This window comes from Chiloscyllium plagiosum, unplaced genomic scaffold (genome assembly GCF_037043375.1).
Source record: "Chiloscyllium plagiosum isolate Xiang-an unplaced genomic scaffold, Cpla_swu_hap1 HiC_scaffold_50, whole genome shotgun sequence".
In the NCBI taxonomy this organism is placed as follows: domain Eukaryota; kingdom Metazoa; phylum Chordata; class Chondrichthyes; order Orectolobiformes; family Hemiscylliidae; genus Chiloscyllium; species Chiloscyllium plagiosum.
In genome coordinates, this window is record NW_028270188.1 from 54,061,724 (window position 1) to 54,079,224 (window position 17,501).

The following is a 17,501-nucleotide window of genomic DNA, read 5'->3' on the forward strand; positions in this document are numbered from 1 at the left end:
GGTTATATACTGAATAACAGATACCCGGGAAGGAGTTACAGACTGGAATCTAATCGAGGGGTTCGGGGTGGGTTATATACAGAATAACAGATACCCGGGAGGGAGTTATAGACTGGAATCTAATCGAGGGGTTCAGGTGTGTTATATACAGAATAACAGATACCCGGGTGGGAGTTACACATAGGAATCTAATCGAGGGGTTCGGGGTGGGTTATATACAGAATAACAGATACCCAGGAGTGAGTTACAGACTGGAATCTAATCAAGGGGTTCGGGGTGGGTTATATACAGAATAACAGATACCCGGGAGGGAGTTACTGACTGAAATCTAATCGAAGGGTTCGGGTGGGTTCTCTACTGAATAACAGATACCCGGGAGGGAGTTACAGACTGGAATCTAATCGAGGGGTTCGGGGTGGGTTATATACAGAATAACAGATCCCCGGGAGGGAGTTACAGACTGGAATCTAATCGAGGGGTTGGGGTGGATTATATACAGAATAACAGATACCCGGGATGGTGCCACAGACTGGAATCTAATCGAGGGGTTCGGGGTGGGTTATATACAGAATAATAGATACCCGGGGATGGAGTTACAGACTGGAATCTAGTCGAGGGATTCGGGGTGGGTTATATACAGAATAACAGATACCCGGGAGGGAGTTACAATCTGGGATCTAATCGAGGGGTTCTGGGTGGGTGAAATACAGAAGAACAGATACCCGGGAGGGAGTTACAGACTGGAATCTAATCGAGGGGTTCGGGGTGGGTTATATCCAGAATAACAGATACCCGGGAGGGAGTTACAGACTGGAATGTAATCGAGGGTTTCGGGGTGGGTTATATACAGAATAACAGATACCCGGGAGGGAGTTACAGACTGGAATCTAATCAAGGGGTTCGGGGTGGGTTATATATAGAATAACAGATACCCGGGAGGGAGTTACAATCTGGAATCTAATCGAGGGGTTCGGGGTGGGTTATATACAGAAGAACAGATACCCGGGAGGGAGTTACAGACTGGAATCTAATCGAGGGGTTCGGGTTGGGTTATATACAGAATAACAGACACCCGGGAGGGAGTTACAGACTGGAATCTAATCGAGGGGTTCGGGGTGGGTTACATACAGAATAACAGATACCCGGGAGGGAGTTACAGACTGGAATCTAATCGAGGGGTTCGGGGTGGGTTATATACAGAATAACAGATACCTGGGAGGGAGTAACAGACTGGAATCTAATCGAGGGGTTCGGGGTGGGTTATATACTGAATAACAGATACCCGGGAGGGAGTTACAGTCTGGAATCTAATCGAGGGGATCAGGGTGGGTTATATACAGAATAACAGACACCCGGGAGGGAGTTACAGACTGGAATCTAATCGAGGGGTTCGGGGTGGGTTATATACAGAATAACAGATACCCGGGAGGGAGTTACAGACTGTAATGTAATCGAGGGGTTCGGGGTGGGTTATATACAGAATAACAGATCCCCGGGAGGGAGTTACAGACTGGAATCTAATCGAGGGGTTGGGGTGGGTTACATACAGAATAACAGATATCCGGGAGGGAGTTACAGGCTGGAATCTAATCGAGGGATTCGGGGTGGGTTACATACAAAATAACAGATACCCGGGAGGGAGTTACAGATTGGAATCTAATCGAGGGGTTCGGGGTGGGTTATATACAGAATAACAGATCCACGGGAGGGAGTTACAGACTGGAATCTAATCGAGGGGTTCGGGGTGGGTTATATACAGAATAACAGATACCCGGGAGGGAGTTAAAGACTGGAATCTAATGGAGGGGTTCGGGGTGGGTTATATACAGAATAACAGATACCCGGGAGGGAGTTACAGACTGGAATCTAATCGAGGGGTTCGGGGTGGGTTACATACAGAATAACAGATACCCGGGAGGGAGTTACAGACTGGAATCTAATCGAGGGGTTCGGGGTGGGTTATATACAGAATAACAGATACCTGGGAGGGAGTAACAGACTGGAATCTAATCGAGGGGTTCGGGGTGGGTTATATACTGAATAACAGATACCCGGGAGTGAGTTACAGACTGGAATCTAATCGAGGGGTTCGGGTTGGGTTATATACAGAATAACAGACACCCGGGAGGGAGTTACAGACTGGAATCTAATCGAGGGGATCAGGGTGGGTTATATACAGAATAACAGACACCCGGGAGGGAGTTACAGACTGGAATCTAATCGAGGTGTTCGGGGTGGGTTATATACAGAATAACAGATATCCGGGAGGGAGTTACAGACAGGAATCTAATCGAGGGGTTCGGGGTGGGTTATATACAGAATAACAGATACCCGGGAGGGAGTTACAGACTGGAATCTAATCGAGGGGTTCGGGGTGGGTTATATACAGAATAACAGATACCCGGGAGGGAGTTACAGACTGGAATCTAATCGAGGGGTTCGGGGTGGGTTATATACAGAATAACAGATATCCGGGAGGGAGTTACAGACTGGAATCTAATCGAGGGGTTCGGGGTGGGTTATATACAGAATAACAGATATCCGGGAGGGAGTTACAGACTGGAATCTAATCGAGGGGTTCGGGGTGGGTTATATACAGAATAACAGATACCCGGGAGGGAGTTACAGACTGGAATCTAATCGAGGGGTTCGGGGTGGGTTCTATACAGAATAACAGATACCCAGTGGGGAGTTACAGACTGGAATCTAATCGAAGGGTTCGGGGTGGGTAGAGACAGAATAACAGATACCCGGGAGGGAGTTACAGACTGGAATCTAATCAAGGGGTTCGTGGCGGGTTATATACAGAATAACAGATACCCGGGAGGGAGTTACAGACTGGAATCTAATCGAGGGGTTCGGGGTGGGTTATATACAGAATAACAGGTCCCCGGGAGGGGGTTACAGACTGGAATCTAATCGAGGGGTTCGGGGTGGATTATATACAGAATAACAGATACCCGGGAGGGAGTTACAGACTGGAATCTAATCGAGGGGTTCGCCGTGGGTTATATACAGAATAACAGATACCCGGGAGGGAGTTACAGTCTGGAATCTAATCGAGGGGTTCAGGGTGGGTTATATACAGAATAACAGATACCCGGGAGGGAGTTACAGACTGGAATCAAATCGAGGGGTTCGGGGTGGGTTATATACAGAACAACAGATACCCGGGAAGGAGATACAGACTGGAATCTAATCGAGGGGTTCGGGGTGGGTTATATTTACAGAATAACAGATACCCGGGAGGGAGTTACAGACTGGAATCTACTGGAGGGGTTCGGGGTGGGTTATATACAGAATAACAGATACCCGGGAGGGAGTTACAGTCTGGAATCTAATCGAGGGGTTCGGGGTGGGTTATATTTACAGAATAACAGATACCCGGGAGGGAGTTACAGACTGGAATCTAATGGAGGGGTTCGGGGTGGGTTATATACAGAATAACAGATACCCGGGAGGGAGTCACAGACTGGAATCTAATCGAGGGGTTCGGGGTGGGTTATATACAGAATAACAGATACCCGGGAGCGAGTTACTGACTGAAATCTAATCGAAGGGTTCGGGTGGGTTCTCTACTGAATAACAGATACCCGGGAGGGAGTTACAGACTGGAATCTAATTGAGGGGTTCGGGGTGGGTTATATACAGAATAACAGATCCCCGGGAGGGAGTTACAGACTGGAATCTAATCGAGGGGTTCGGGGTGGGTTATATACAGAATAACAGACACCCGGGAGGGAATTACAGACTGGAATCTAATCGAGGGGTTCGGGGAGGGTTATATACAGAATAACAGATACCCGGGAGGGAGTTACAGACCGGAATCTAATTGATTTGTTCATGGGAATTGATTGAAAGTGTGAATGATTTGGATAGGGCATTGACTGGAAGCAGGGGTTGCGTTGTCTGTGCGAATTACTGTTGAGGCTGTGGGTGTCTGCAGGGCCCTTGGTGGTCTGTGCCTCTAGCCACTGTGCTGCCTATTCCTGCTGCATGATTGAAAGGTCTGGCATGGCCTGAGTGGAAGGTGAGTGACAGAGACAGATTTCTGGGTCTCAGGGCCGACTCAAGGAGACACAGGGAAACAGCCAGACCTAAACGGGGGAAGCAGTTCAGTGTGGAATTACAGTGTGGAGCTTGGTCATTCATCCCATCAGGACTGCACACATGGCTAACCCACCCTAACCTGCACATCCCTGGGAACTATGGGTAATTTAGCATGGCCAATCCACCCTAACCTGCACAGCCCTGGGAACTATGGGACAATTTAGCATGGCCAATCCACCCTAACCTGCACATCCCTGGGCACTATGGGACAATTGAGCATGGCCAATCCACCCTAACCTGCACATCCCTGGACACTATGGGACAATTTAGCATGGCCAATCCACCCTAACCTGCACATCCCTGGGCACTATGGGACAGTTGAGCATGCCAATCCACCCTAACCTGCACATCCCTGGGCACTATGGGACAATTGAGCATGGCCAATCCACCCTAACCTGCACATCCCTGGGCACTGTGGGACAATTTAGCACGGCCAATCCACCCTAACCTGCACATCTTTGGATTGTGGGAGGAAACCGGAGCACCCGGAGGAAACCCACGCGGACATGGGGAAGAATGTGCATTCTCCACACAGACAGTTGCCTGAGGCTGGAATTGAACCCAGGTCCCTGGCGCCGTGAGGGAGCGGTGCTAACCACTGAGCTACTGTGCCTTCTCATATTCCATTCCGGACCTACTTGAACGCGCCACATTGTGCCTTTTAAAGCAGAACAGCAGTTCAGAATGTTTTCTGTTGTATATTACTGTTTTGTGATCGGAAATGAATGTGGCCTGGCACTTGCCCACCCAATCCCTAATTGCCCCTTGAACTGAGCGTTCTGTTTGGTCCGTTTCACAGAGAAGTTCAGAGTCAACACCATCGCTGTGTGTTGGGTCTGGGACCACGTGTAGGCCCCAGACCAAGGTAAGGGCCGCAGATCTCCTGCACCCCCCCCCCCCCCCCCCAATGTGTGTCCCCCGCCAATGAGGGGTATTTACCACAATCGATGAGGGTCATCACAGTCACTATCCCCGAGATTAGCTTCCGATTCCAGATTCGACACATCCACTCTAAATCCCATCGGGGGCTATGATGGGATCGGTTCCCATGACCACCAGAGCATTAGCCTGGATCTGTGGGATTGCTGACCCACTGACGTTTCCATGACACCACCTTCACCTTCTGACGCTGTACACGGGCAAAGGGGTGGCATGTTGTGGTCGGACTGTATTGTTGGGCGAGCACAGATGTGATGAAATGAGTGGCCTCTTCCACAGTGCACAGGCCCAATGACACGTACACCTCAGCAATGCAAGTATCATCGCAATCAGCACCACAGGTGATGAAGGGAACCGAGGAGCCATTGCACTCTCTCTCACACACACACACATACAGTCGCACGCACACACTTAGCAACTCACCCATGCACATGCTCACTCAGTCCCCAGGACCTGATCAGGTATACCCTGGAACTCTCTGGGAAGCCAGGGAAGTGATCGCTGGGCTACTTACTGACATATTTGTATCATCGATAGTCACAGGTGAGGTGCCGGAAGACTGGAGGTTGGCAAATGTGGTGCCACTGTTTAAGAAGGGTGGTAAAGACAAGCCAGGGAACTATAGACCAGTGAGCCTGATGTCGGTGGTGGGCACGTTGTTGGAGGGAATCCTGAGGGACAGGATGTACATGTATTTGGAAAGGCAAGGACTGATTAGGGATAGTCAACATGGCTTTGTGCGTGGGAAATCATGTCTCACAAATTTGATTGAGTTTTTTGAAGAAGTAACAAAGAGGATTGATGAGGGCAGAGCAGTAAATGTGATCTATATGGACTTCAGTAAGGAGTTTGACAAGGTTCCCCATGGGAGACTGGTTAGCAAGGTTAGATCTCATGGAATGCAGGGAGAACTAGCCATTTGGATACAGAACTGGCTCAAAGGTAGAAGACAGAGGGTGGTGGTGGAGGGTTGTTTTTCAGACTGGAGGCCTGTGACCAATGGAGTGCCACAAGGATTGGTGCTGGGCCCTCTATGCGAGCATAAGAGGTACAGTTCGTAAGTTTGCAGATGACACCAAACTTGGAGGTGTAGTGGACAGCGAAGACGGTTACCTCAGCTGACAACAGGATCTGGACCAGATTGGCCAATGGGCTGAGGAGTGGCAGATGGAGTTTAATTCAGATAAATGAGAGGTGCTGCATTTTGGGAAAGCAAATCTTCGCAGGACTTACATATTTAATGGTAAGGTCCTGGGGAGTGTTGCTGAACAAAGAGACCTTGGAGTGCAGGGTCCTAGATCCTTGAAAGTGGAGTCGCAGGTAGATAGGATAGTGAAGAAGGTCCTGAAGAAGGGCTTATGCCCGAAACATCGATTCTCCTGTTCCCTGGATGCTGCCTGACCTGCTGCGCTTCTCCAGCAACACATTTTCAGCTCTGATCTCCAGCATCTGCAGACCTCACTTTCTCCTCCTAGTGAAGAAGGTGTTTGGTATGCTTTCCTTTATTGAGTACAGGAGTTGGGAGGTCAAGTTGTGGCTGTACAGGACATTAGTTAGGCCACTGTTGGAATATTGCGTGCAATTCTGGTCTCCTTCCTATCGGAAAGATGTTGTGAAACCTGAAAGGGTTCAGAAATGATTTACAAGGATGTTGCCAGGGTTGGAGGATCTGAGCTACAGGGAGAGGCTGAACAGGCTGAGGGGAGACCTTATAGAGGTTTATAAAATCATGAGGGGCATGGATAGGGTAAATAGACAAGGTGAAAGTGAGGTCTGCAGATGCTGGAGATCAGAGATGGAAATGTGTTGCTGGAAAAGCGCAGCAGGTCAGGCAGCATCTAGGGAACAGGAGAATCGACGTTTCGGGCATTAGCCCTTCTTCCTGAAGAAGGGCTAATGCCCGAAACGTCGATTCTCCTGTTCCCTAGATGCTGCCTGATCTGCTGCGCTTTTCCAGCAACACATTTCCATCTCTAAATAGACAAGGTCTTTACCCTGGGGTGAGGGAGTCCAGAACTAGAGGGGAAAGATATAAAAGAGACTTAAGAGACAACTTTTTCACACAGAGGGTGGTACGTGTGTGAAATGAGCTGCCAGAGGAAGTGGTGGAGGCTGGTACAATTGCAACATTTATAGAGTCATAGAGATGTACAGCACGGAAACAGACCCTTCGGTCCAACCTGTCCACGCCGACCAGATATCCCAACCCAATCAAGTCCCACCTGCCAGTACCCAGCCCATATCCCTCCAAACCCTTCCTATTCATATACCCATCCAAATGCCTCTTAAATATTGCAATTGTACCAGCCTCCACCACATCCTCTGGCAGCTCATTCCAAACACGTAACATACCACCCTCTGAGTGAAAATGTCACCCCTCAGTTCCCTTTCCCCTCTCACCCTAAACCTATTCCCCTCTAGTTCTGGACTCTCCCACCCCAGGGAAAAGACCTTGTCTATTTACCCTATCCATGCCCCTCATGATTTTGTAAACCTCTATAAGGTCACCCCTCAGCCTCCGACGCTCCAGGGAAAACAGCCCCAGCCTGTTCAGCCTCTCCCTGTAGCTCAAACCCTCCAACCCTGGCAACATCCTTGTCAATCTTTTCTGAACCCTTTCAAGTTTCACATCATCTTTTTGATAGGAAGGAGACCAGAATTGCACGCAGTATTCCAACAGAGGCCTAACTAATGTCCTGTACAGCCACAACATGACCTCCCAACTCCTGTACTCAATACTCTGACCAATAAAGGAAAGCATACCAAACGCCGCCTTCACTATCCTATCTACCTGCGACTCCACTTTCAAGGAGCTCTGAACCTTCCCTCCAAGGTCTCTTTGTTCAGCAACACTCCCTAGGACATTACTATTAAGTGTATAAGTCCTGCTAAGATATGCTTTCCTAAAATGCAGCACCTCACATTTATCTAAATTAAACTCCATCTGCAACTCCTCAGCCCATTGGCCCATCTGGTCAAGATCCTGTTGTAATCTGAGGTAACCCTCTTCGCTGTCCACTACACCTCCAATTTTGGTGTCATCTGCAAACTTACTAACTGTACCTCTTATGCTCGCTGTGGTCATGAAGAGGAAGGGTTTGGAAGGAGATGGGCCGGGTGCTGGCAGGTGGGACTAGGTTAGGTTGGGATACCTGGTTGGCATGGCCAAGTTGGGCTGTCGGGTCTGTTTCCGTGCTGTACATCTCTGTGACACTATGGACGGGGAAATGAACATGGAAGAGTTTAGAGGGATATGGGCCAAGTGCTGGCAAATGGGACGAGATTAGTTTAGGACATCTGGGTCGGCATGGACGGGTTGGGCCGAAGGGTCTGTTTCTGTGCTGTACATCTGCATGAAGAGGAAGGGTTGAGAGGGATAAGTGCCAAATGGGACTCGAATAATTTAGAATCTGGATCGAAGGGTCTATTTGTGTGATGTACACCTCTATGACTCTCTTTCTCTCTCTCTCTCTGCCAGATCTGTTGGGTTCTCCCAGCATTCTGCAAACCTCCCCCCCAGATCTGCTGAGTTTCTCCAACACTCTGTGTGTGTGTATATGGCTGTGTAACAGCCTACTGGAGTCCAGAGAGGGCGCTGGCTTTAACACTGGGGCCTGTCTCTCTCTCTCTCTCTCTCATTCTCTCGCGTCAGTTTCTGTGTTTTTCGAGGCTGGGAATTTTAATGGTATCTGGAGGAAGCAGGCCTAGTGCAAAGGGAGGAGAGAGAGAGAGAGAGGAAAAAAAACATCAAGAAAAGCCGGACCTGCAAACAGGGGGGGGAGAGAAACAAAAAAAAACTACTTTGAGGGAAGGAGAGAGAGAGATTGAGCAAAAGACCAGTGTATCCTTCGTAAACAGAAACAATTCTCTTTCACCCCCCCCCTCTCCTTCCAATAACACCCAGCTCCTGAAATCTCTCTCTCTCCTTTCTCTGCCCCCCCCAAAAAAAAACGTTCAATCTATTCCAGAGCTAAGAGATTATATAAATCAGAAAAGGTAGGTGTGTGTTTTCTCTCTCTCTCTCTCTCTGTCGTTGTCTTGTTAATTGTCCCTTGTGTTGTACAGCTTTTGTTGGGGGGGGGGGGGGTTGGTGGGAGAGAAACACTCCTTGTGCGGCCTCAGAAAGGAGATTGAGGTGGGAGGGGGGTGTGTGTGTGTGAGAGAGAGAGAGAGAGAGGGGGGTTGGGTGGGATGGAAATGAGCGTGGAAACACCGTAGCTGCTTTTCTGTGTGTGTTTGGGGGCGTAAGTGGGTGAGACAATGTTACAGTCCCTCGACCCAAGAGTTGTTCGTGAAACCCAATTCCTCCTCTGGATACATTCCGCACCCAAATGTGTCCCACGCATTTGTTCAGGTTCCTTGAGGTGTTTGAAAAGTTAGCGACCTTTATCGTTGTGAGAAATACTCTGAAGAGTTGCCCCTCCCTGAGAACACTTTGCAGGCCTTTTGTCAGCAGAGAGTTTGTCTGATTGGGGGAGTGGGGGGGAGAGAGAACCAGCAACTCTGAGAATTGGAGGTTCAATTTTATGGATCAGTTTCAGGTCAATTGCCATCCCCCCCCCGATCTGTTCAGATTAGAGTTTGTTTTTCACTGATTCCCACCAGCATCCCCCCCCCCAGGTTTGAATTGACTTCCTGGATTGTGAGTTTGCTGAGTCAGGAGGTCGGTGCCTCTCAGCTCCAAGTGCTGAGTTATGTTGGGGCCAGGGCACAGAGGGAAGGGGGAGCTACAGCGCTCTGGGAAAGGCTGGGGGAGGTCTCTCTGACAGTCAGGACACACCGTCTGACAGACAGACTGACTCACTCTCTCACACACACACAGTCTCACTCTCACACAGTCTCACTCACACTCATACACACAGTGTCTCACTCACACACACTGTCTCACTCTCATACACTCACACTCTCTCACACACACTCTGACCACACTTTCACTCTCTCTGTGTCTCACTCACACACACTCTCACTCACGCACTCTTACACTGTCTCACTCGCACACTCTCACACTGTCTCACTCTCTCACACTGTCTCACTCTCTCACACTGTTTCACTCTCACACTCACACACTGTCTCACTCACACACTGTCTCACTCTCACACACTGTCTCACTCTCATACACACACAGTCTCACTCTGTCACACACACTGTCTCATACTCTCACTCATACACACACTCACACACAGTCTCACTCAATCACACACTCATACACACACTATCTCACTCTCACCTTCTCATACACGCACACTCTCTCTCTCACACACACACACTCTCGAACACATGCTCTCTCACTCACACACTCTCTCACACTCACACACACTCTCTCTCACACACTGTCTCACTCACACACACATTCTCTCTCACACACACACTGTCTCACTCTCACACACTGTCTCACTCTCACACACTGTCTCACTCTCACACACTGTCTCACTCTCACACACTGTCTCTCTCTCACACCGACTCTTTCACATACACAGTCTCACTCACTCTCACACACTCACACTCTCTCTCATACACACTCACTCTTTCACACAGTGTCTCACTCTCTCACACACAGTGTCTCACTCTCTCACACTCTAATACACTCACACACTCTCAATCACACACACTGTCTCACTCTCACACACTGTCTCACTCTCACACTCTCACACACACTGTCTCACTCTCACACACTCATACACTCTGTCATACACACTGACTCACACTCTCACACTCTCATATACACACTCACTCTCTCACTGTCTCATACTTTCACTCATACACTCACTCACACAGACACAGTCTCACTCACACAATCACACTCACACTTTCATACACACACTATCTCACTCTCTCATTCTCATACACGCACACACTCTCTCACACACACACACTCTCACACATATGCTCTCTCACTCACACACACACACTCTCACACTCACACACTCTCTCTCTCACACGCTGTCTCACTCTCTCACACTCTCACACACATTCTCACTCTCTCACTCTCATATACACACTATCTCACTCTCACATTCTCCTACACGCACACTCTCTCACACACACACACGCTCTCACACACACACTCTCTCACACTCACTCTCTCACTCTCACACTCACACTCACACATTCTCACTTACACACACACTCTCTCTCACACACACTCTCTCTCACACACACACTGTCTCACTCTCACACTCACTCTCACACACTGTCTCACTCTCACACACTCATACTCTCTCACACACACTCTCACTCTCACACTCACTCTCACACACTGCCTCACTCACTCTCACACACACACAGTTTCACTCTCACACTCTCATACACACACACTGTCTCAAACTCTCATACACACTCACTCTCACACACTGTCTCACTCTCACACTCTCACATACACACACTGTCTCACTCTCACACTCATATACACACTCTCTCACACACACATACACACTCACACTGTCTCACTCTCATACACACACACACACACACACTGTCTCACTCTCATTCACACTGTCTCATACTCTCACACTCACACTCACTCACACACACACTGTCTCACTCTCACACTCTCACAGTCTCACTCTCATACACTCTCACACACACTGTCTCACTCACACGCACTCTTACACACACTATCTCACTCTCTCACACTCTTACACACATTGTCTCACTCACATTCTCATCCATGCATACACTCTCTCTCACACTGTCTCACTCTCACACACACTCTCACACACTCATACACACACACTGTCTCACTCTCATACACACTCTCTCACACTCTCTCACACTCTCATACACACTCTCTCACACTCACTCACACTGTTTCACACTCACACACACACACACACACTCACACACTCTCATACACACACTCTCACTCTCACACTGTCTCACTCTCACACTGTCTCACTCTCACACACACTGTCTCATACTCACACACACTGTCTCATACTCACACTCTCATACAAACACTCACACACACGCACTGTCTCACTCTCGCACTCTCACACACACTGTCTCACTCTCTCTCACGCACACACTATCCCACTCACATTCTCATACACACACACTCTCTCACACACACTCTCTCACACACACTGTCTCACTCTCTCACACTCATACACGCACTCTCACACACACACTCAGTCTCACACACTTTCTCGCGCTCGCGCTCTCACTCACAGACACGCTCTCGCTCATACTCACGCACTTGCACTCGCACACACTCCCATTCTTTCATGCACACTAATGCTCACACATGCACACTCTCTCTCTCACTCACACGCGTGCACACTCACACGTGCACACACTCACACGCACACTCTCACTCACCACCATTCTCTCACGCACACTCTCACTCACACACACTCTCACACTTTCTCTCTGTCACAGACACACACTCACTCTCACACACACTCGTTCTCTCAGACACACACACATTCTCTCACACTCGCTCACCCACTTTATCTCACACGCGCGCTCTCACGCTCACACTTGCGCACGCTCTCACAGCAGTCTCTCTCTTGCACTCACGCACTCTCGTGCATACACTCACTCATGCGCTCTCGTTCGCTCTCGCTCTCGTTCGCTCTCGCTCTCGTTCGCTCTCGCTCTCGTTCGCTCTCGCTCTCGTTCGCTCTCGCTCTCGTTCGCTCTTGCTCTCTCTCTCACTCTCTCACTCTCTCACTCTCTCACACACACTCAAACACTCTCGCGCGTGTACAGTCACTCTCATGCATATACACAGACACTCTCTCACACAGACACACACTCTCACTCATGCTCTCTCTCGTGCACTCTGTCACACGCACTCTGTCTCACTCGCTCTCAGACACACACTTGCTCACTCTCACGCACACAAACACTCTCTCTCACATACAGGCACAGCAATCTCACTCACATTCACTCTCTCACACACACTGTCTCGTTCTCTCACGCACACATTCGCGCGTGTGCGCACTCACTCTGTCACACAACACACTCACGCACATACAGACACCAGACTGTCTCTCTCACACAGACACACGCACTCTCTCATGTATGCTTCCTCTCTCGCGCTCCCTCTATCTCTCTCGCGCTCCCTCTATCTCTCTCGCGCTCCCTCTATCTCTCTCGCGCTCCCTCTATCTCTCTCGCGCTCTCTCTATCTCTCTCGCGCTCCCTCTATCTCTCTCGCGCTCCCTCTATCTCTCTCGCGCTCCCTCTATCTCTCTCGCGCTCCCTCTATCTCTCTCGCGCTCCCTCTATCTCTCTCGCGCTCCCTCTATCTCTCTCGCGCTCCCTCTATCTCTCTCGCGCTCCCTCTATCTCTCTCGCGCTCCCTCTATCTCTCTCGCGCTCCCTCTATCTCTCTCGCGCTCCCTCTATCTCTCTCGCGCTCCCTCTATCTCTCTCGCCGCTGCGCACGTCCTCACGCGTGCGCTCACCCTCACGCGCCCCCCCTCTCTCGCGCTTGTGCGCACGTTTTCTCGGCGCACACTCTCTCGCGCGCGCTCTCTCCCTCTCTCGCGCGCGCTCTCTCCCTCTCTCGCGCGCGCTCTCTCCCTCTCTCGCGCGCACACTCTCTCGCGCGCGCTCTCTCCCTCTCTCGCGCGCGCTCTCTCCCTCTCTCGCGCGCGCTCTCTCCCTCTCTCGCGCGCGCTCTCTCCCTCTCTCGCGCGCGCTCTCTCCCCCTCTCGCGCGCGCTCTCTCCCCCTCTCGCGCGCGCTCTCTCCCCCTCTCGCGCGCGCTCTCTCCCCCTCTCGCGCGCGCTCTCTCCCCCTCTCGCGCGCGCTCTCTCCCCCTCCCGCGCGCGCTCTCTCCCCCTCTCGCGCGCGCTCTCTCCCCCTCTCGCGCGCGCTCTCTCCCCCTCTCGCGCGCGCTCTCTCCCCCTCTCGCGCGCGCTCTCTCCCCCTCTCGCGCGCGCTCTCTCCCCCTCTCGCGCGCGCTCTCTCCCCCTCTCGCGCGCGCTCTCTCCCCCTCTCGCGCGCGCTCTCTCCCCCTCTCGCGCGCGCTCTCTCCCCCTCTCGCGCGCGCTCTCTCCCCCTCTCGCGCGCGCTCTCTCCCCCTCTCGCGCGCGCTCTCTCCCCCTCTCGCGCGCGCTCTCTCCCCCTCTCGCGCGCGCTCTCTCCCCCTCTCGCGCGCCTCTGTCTCTCTCCGTGTGCTCTCTCTCTCCGCGTGTGTGCTCGCTCTCTCACACGCCCGCGTTTTCTCGGCACGCACTCACGCGCGCGCTTTCTCTCTGTCACGTGCACTTTCTCTCGCGCGCGCTTTCTCTCTCTCGCGCGCGCTTTCTCTCTCGCGCGCGCGCTTTCTCTCTCTCGCGCGCGCTTTCTCTCTCGCGCGCGCGCTTTCTCTCGCGCGCGCTTTCTCTCTCTAGCGCGCGCTTTCTCTCTCTAGCGCGCGCTTTCTCTCTCTAGCGCGCGCTTTCTCTCTCTAGCGCGCGCGCTTTCTCTCTCTAGCGCGCGCGCTTTCTCGCGCGCTTTCTCTCTCTCTCGCGCGCGCTTTCTCTCTCTCTCGCGCGCGCTTTCTCTCTCTCTCGCGCGCGCTTTCTCTCTCTCTCGCGCGCGCTTTCTCTCTCTCTCGCGCGCGCTTTCTCTCTCTCTCGCGCGCGCTTTCTCTCTCTCTCGCGCGCGCTCTCTCTCTCTCGCGCTCTCTCTCTCTCTCCGCGTGTGTGTTCGCTCTCTCACACGCCCGCGTTTTGTCGGCACGCACTCACGCGCGCGCTTTCTCTCTCTCACGTGCACTTTCTCTCGCGCGCGCTATCTCTCTCTCGCGCGCGCTATCTCTCTCTCGCGCGCGCTATCTCTCTCTCGCGCGCGCTATCTCTCTCTCGCGCGCGCTATCTCTCTCTCGCGTGCGCTTTCTCTCTCTCGCGCGCGCTTTCTCTCTCTCGCGCGCGCTTTCTCTCTCTCGCGCGCGATTTCTCTCTCTCGCGCGCGCTTTCTCTCTCTCGCGCGCGCTTTCTCTCTCTCGCGCGCCCTCTCTGACTCGCGCCCTCTCTGACTCGCGCCCTCTCTGACTCGCGCCCTCTCTGACTCGCGCCCTCTCTGACTCGCGCCCTCTCTGACTCGCGCCCTCTCTGACTCGCGCCCTCTCTGACTCGCGCCCTCTCTGACTCGCGCCCTCTCTGACTCGCGCCCTCTCTGACTCGCGCCCTCTCTGACTCGCGCCCTCTCTGACTCGCGCCCTCTCTGACTCGCGCCCTCTCTGACTCGCGCCCTCTCTGACTCGCGCCCTCTCTCATACGCGCCCTCTCTCATACGCGCCCTCTCTCATACGCGCCCTCTCTCATACGCGCCCTCTCTCATACGCGCCCTCTCTCATACGCGCCCTCTCTCATACGCGCCCTCTCTCATACGCGCCCTCTCTCATACGCGCCCTCTCTCATACGCGCCCTCTCTCATACGCGCCCTCTCTCATACGCGCCCTCTCTCATACGCGCCCTCTCTCATACGCGCACTCTCGCGCGCACTCTCTCTCTCGAGCTCTCTCGCGCGCGCTGTCTCTCGCGCGCGCTGTCTCTCGCGCGCGCTGTCTCTCGCGCGCGCTGTCTCTCGCGCGCGCTGTCTCTCGCGCGCGCTGTCTCTCGCGCGCGCACTCTCTCGCGCGCGCACTCTCTCGCGCGCGCACTCTCTCGCGCGCGCACTCTCTCGCGCGCGCACTCTCTCGCGCGCGCACTCTCTCGCGCGCGCACTCTCTCGCGCGCGCACTCTCTCGCGCGCGCACTCTCTCGCGCGCGCACTCTCTCTCGCGCGCACTCTCTCTCTCTCTCGCGCGCACTCTCTCTCTCTCGCGCGCGCACTCTCTCTCGCGCGCACTCTCTCGTGCGCACTCTCTCTCGCGCGCACTCTCTCTCGCGCGCACTCTCTCTCGCGCGCACTCTCTCTCGCGCGCACTCTCTCTCGCGCGCACTCTCTCTCGCGCGCACTCTCTCTCTCGCGCCCTCTCTCACTCGCGCCCTCTCTCACTCGCGCCCTCTCTCACTCGCGCCCTCTGTCTCTCGCGCCCTCTGTCTCTCGCGCCCTCTGTCTCTCGCGCCCTCTCTCTCTCGCGCCCTCTCTCTCTCGCGCCCTCTCTCTCTCGCGCCCTCTCTCTCTCGCGCCCTCTCTCTCTCTAGCGCATACTCTCTCTAGCGCATACTCTCTCTCGCGCGCACTCTCTCTCGCGCGCACTCTCTCTCGCGCGCACTCTCTCTCGCGCGCACTCTCTCTCGCGCGCACTCTCTCTCGCGCGCACTCTCTCTCGCGCGCACTCTCTCTCGCGCGCACTCTCTCTCGCGCGCACTCTCTCTCGCGCGCACTCTCTCTCTCGCGCACTCTCTCTCTCGCGCACTCTCTCTCTCGCGCACTCTCTCTCGCGCGCTCTCTCTCTCACGCGCCCTCACTCTCTCTCGCGCCCTCTCTCTCTCTCGCGCACACTCTCTCTAGCGCATACTCTCTCTCGCGCGCACACTCTCTCGCGCGCACTCTCTCTCTCGCGCATTCTCTCTCGCGCATTCTCTCTCGCGCACTCTCTCTCGCGCACTCTCTCTAGCGCATACTCTCTCTCGCGCGCACTCTCTCGCGCGCACTCTCTCTCTCGCGCATTCTCTCTCGCGCATTCTCTCTCGCGCACTCTCTCTCGCGCACTCTCTCTCGCGCACTCTCTCTCGCGCACTCTCTCTCTCGCGCCCTCTCTCACTCGCGCCCTCTCTCACTCGCGCCCTCTCTCTCTCGCGCCCTCTCTCTCTCGCGCCCTCTCTCGCGCCCTCTCTCTCTCTCGCGCACACTCTCTCTAGCGCATACTCTCTCTCGCGCGCACTCTCTCTCGCGCGCACTCTCTCTCTCGCGCATTCTCTCTCGCGCATTCTCTCTCGCGCACTCTCTCTCGCGCACTCTCTCTCGCGCACTCTCTCTCGCGCACTCTCTCTCGCGCCCTCTCTCTCTCGCGCCCTCTCTCACTCGCGCCCTCTCTCACTCGCGCCCTCTCTCTCTCGCGCCCTCTCTCTCTCGCGCCCTCTCTCTCTCGCGCCCTCTCTCTCTCGCGCCCTCTCTCTCTCGCGCCCTCTCTCTCTCGCGCCCTCTCTCTCTCGCGCCCTCTCTCTCTCGCGCCCTCTCTCTCTCGCGCCCTCTCTCTCTCGCGCCCTCTCTCTCTCGCGCCCTCTCTCTCTCGCGCCCTCTCTCTCTCGCGCCCTCTCTCTCTCGCGCCCTCTCTCTCTCGCGCCCTCTCTCTCTCGCGCCCTCTCTCGCGCCCTCTCTCTCTCGCGCCCTCTCTCTCTCGCGCCCTCTCTCTCTCTAGCGCATACTCTCTCTCGCGCACACTCTCTCTCGCGCACACTCTCTGTCGCGCACACTCTCTCTCGCGCCCTCTCTCTCGCGCGCACTCTCTCTCGCGCGCACTCTCTCTCGCGCGCACTCTCTCGCGCGCACTCTCTCTCGCGCGCACTCTCGCGCGCATTGTCTCTCGCGCGCACTCTCTCTCTCGCGCACTCTCTCTCTCGCGCACTC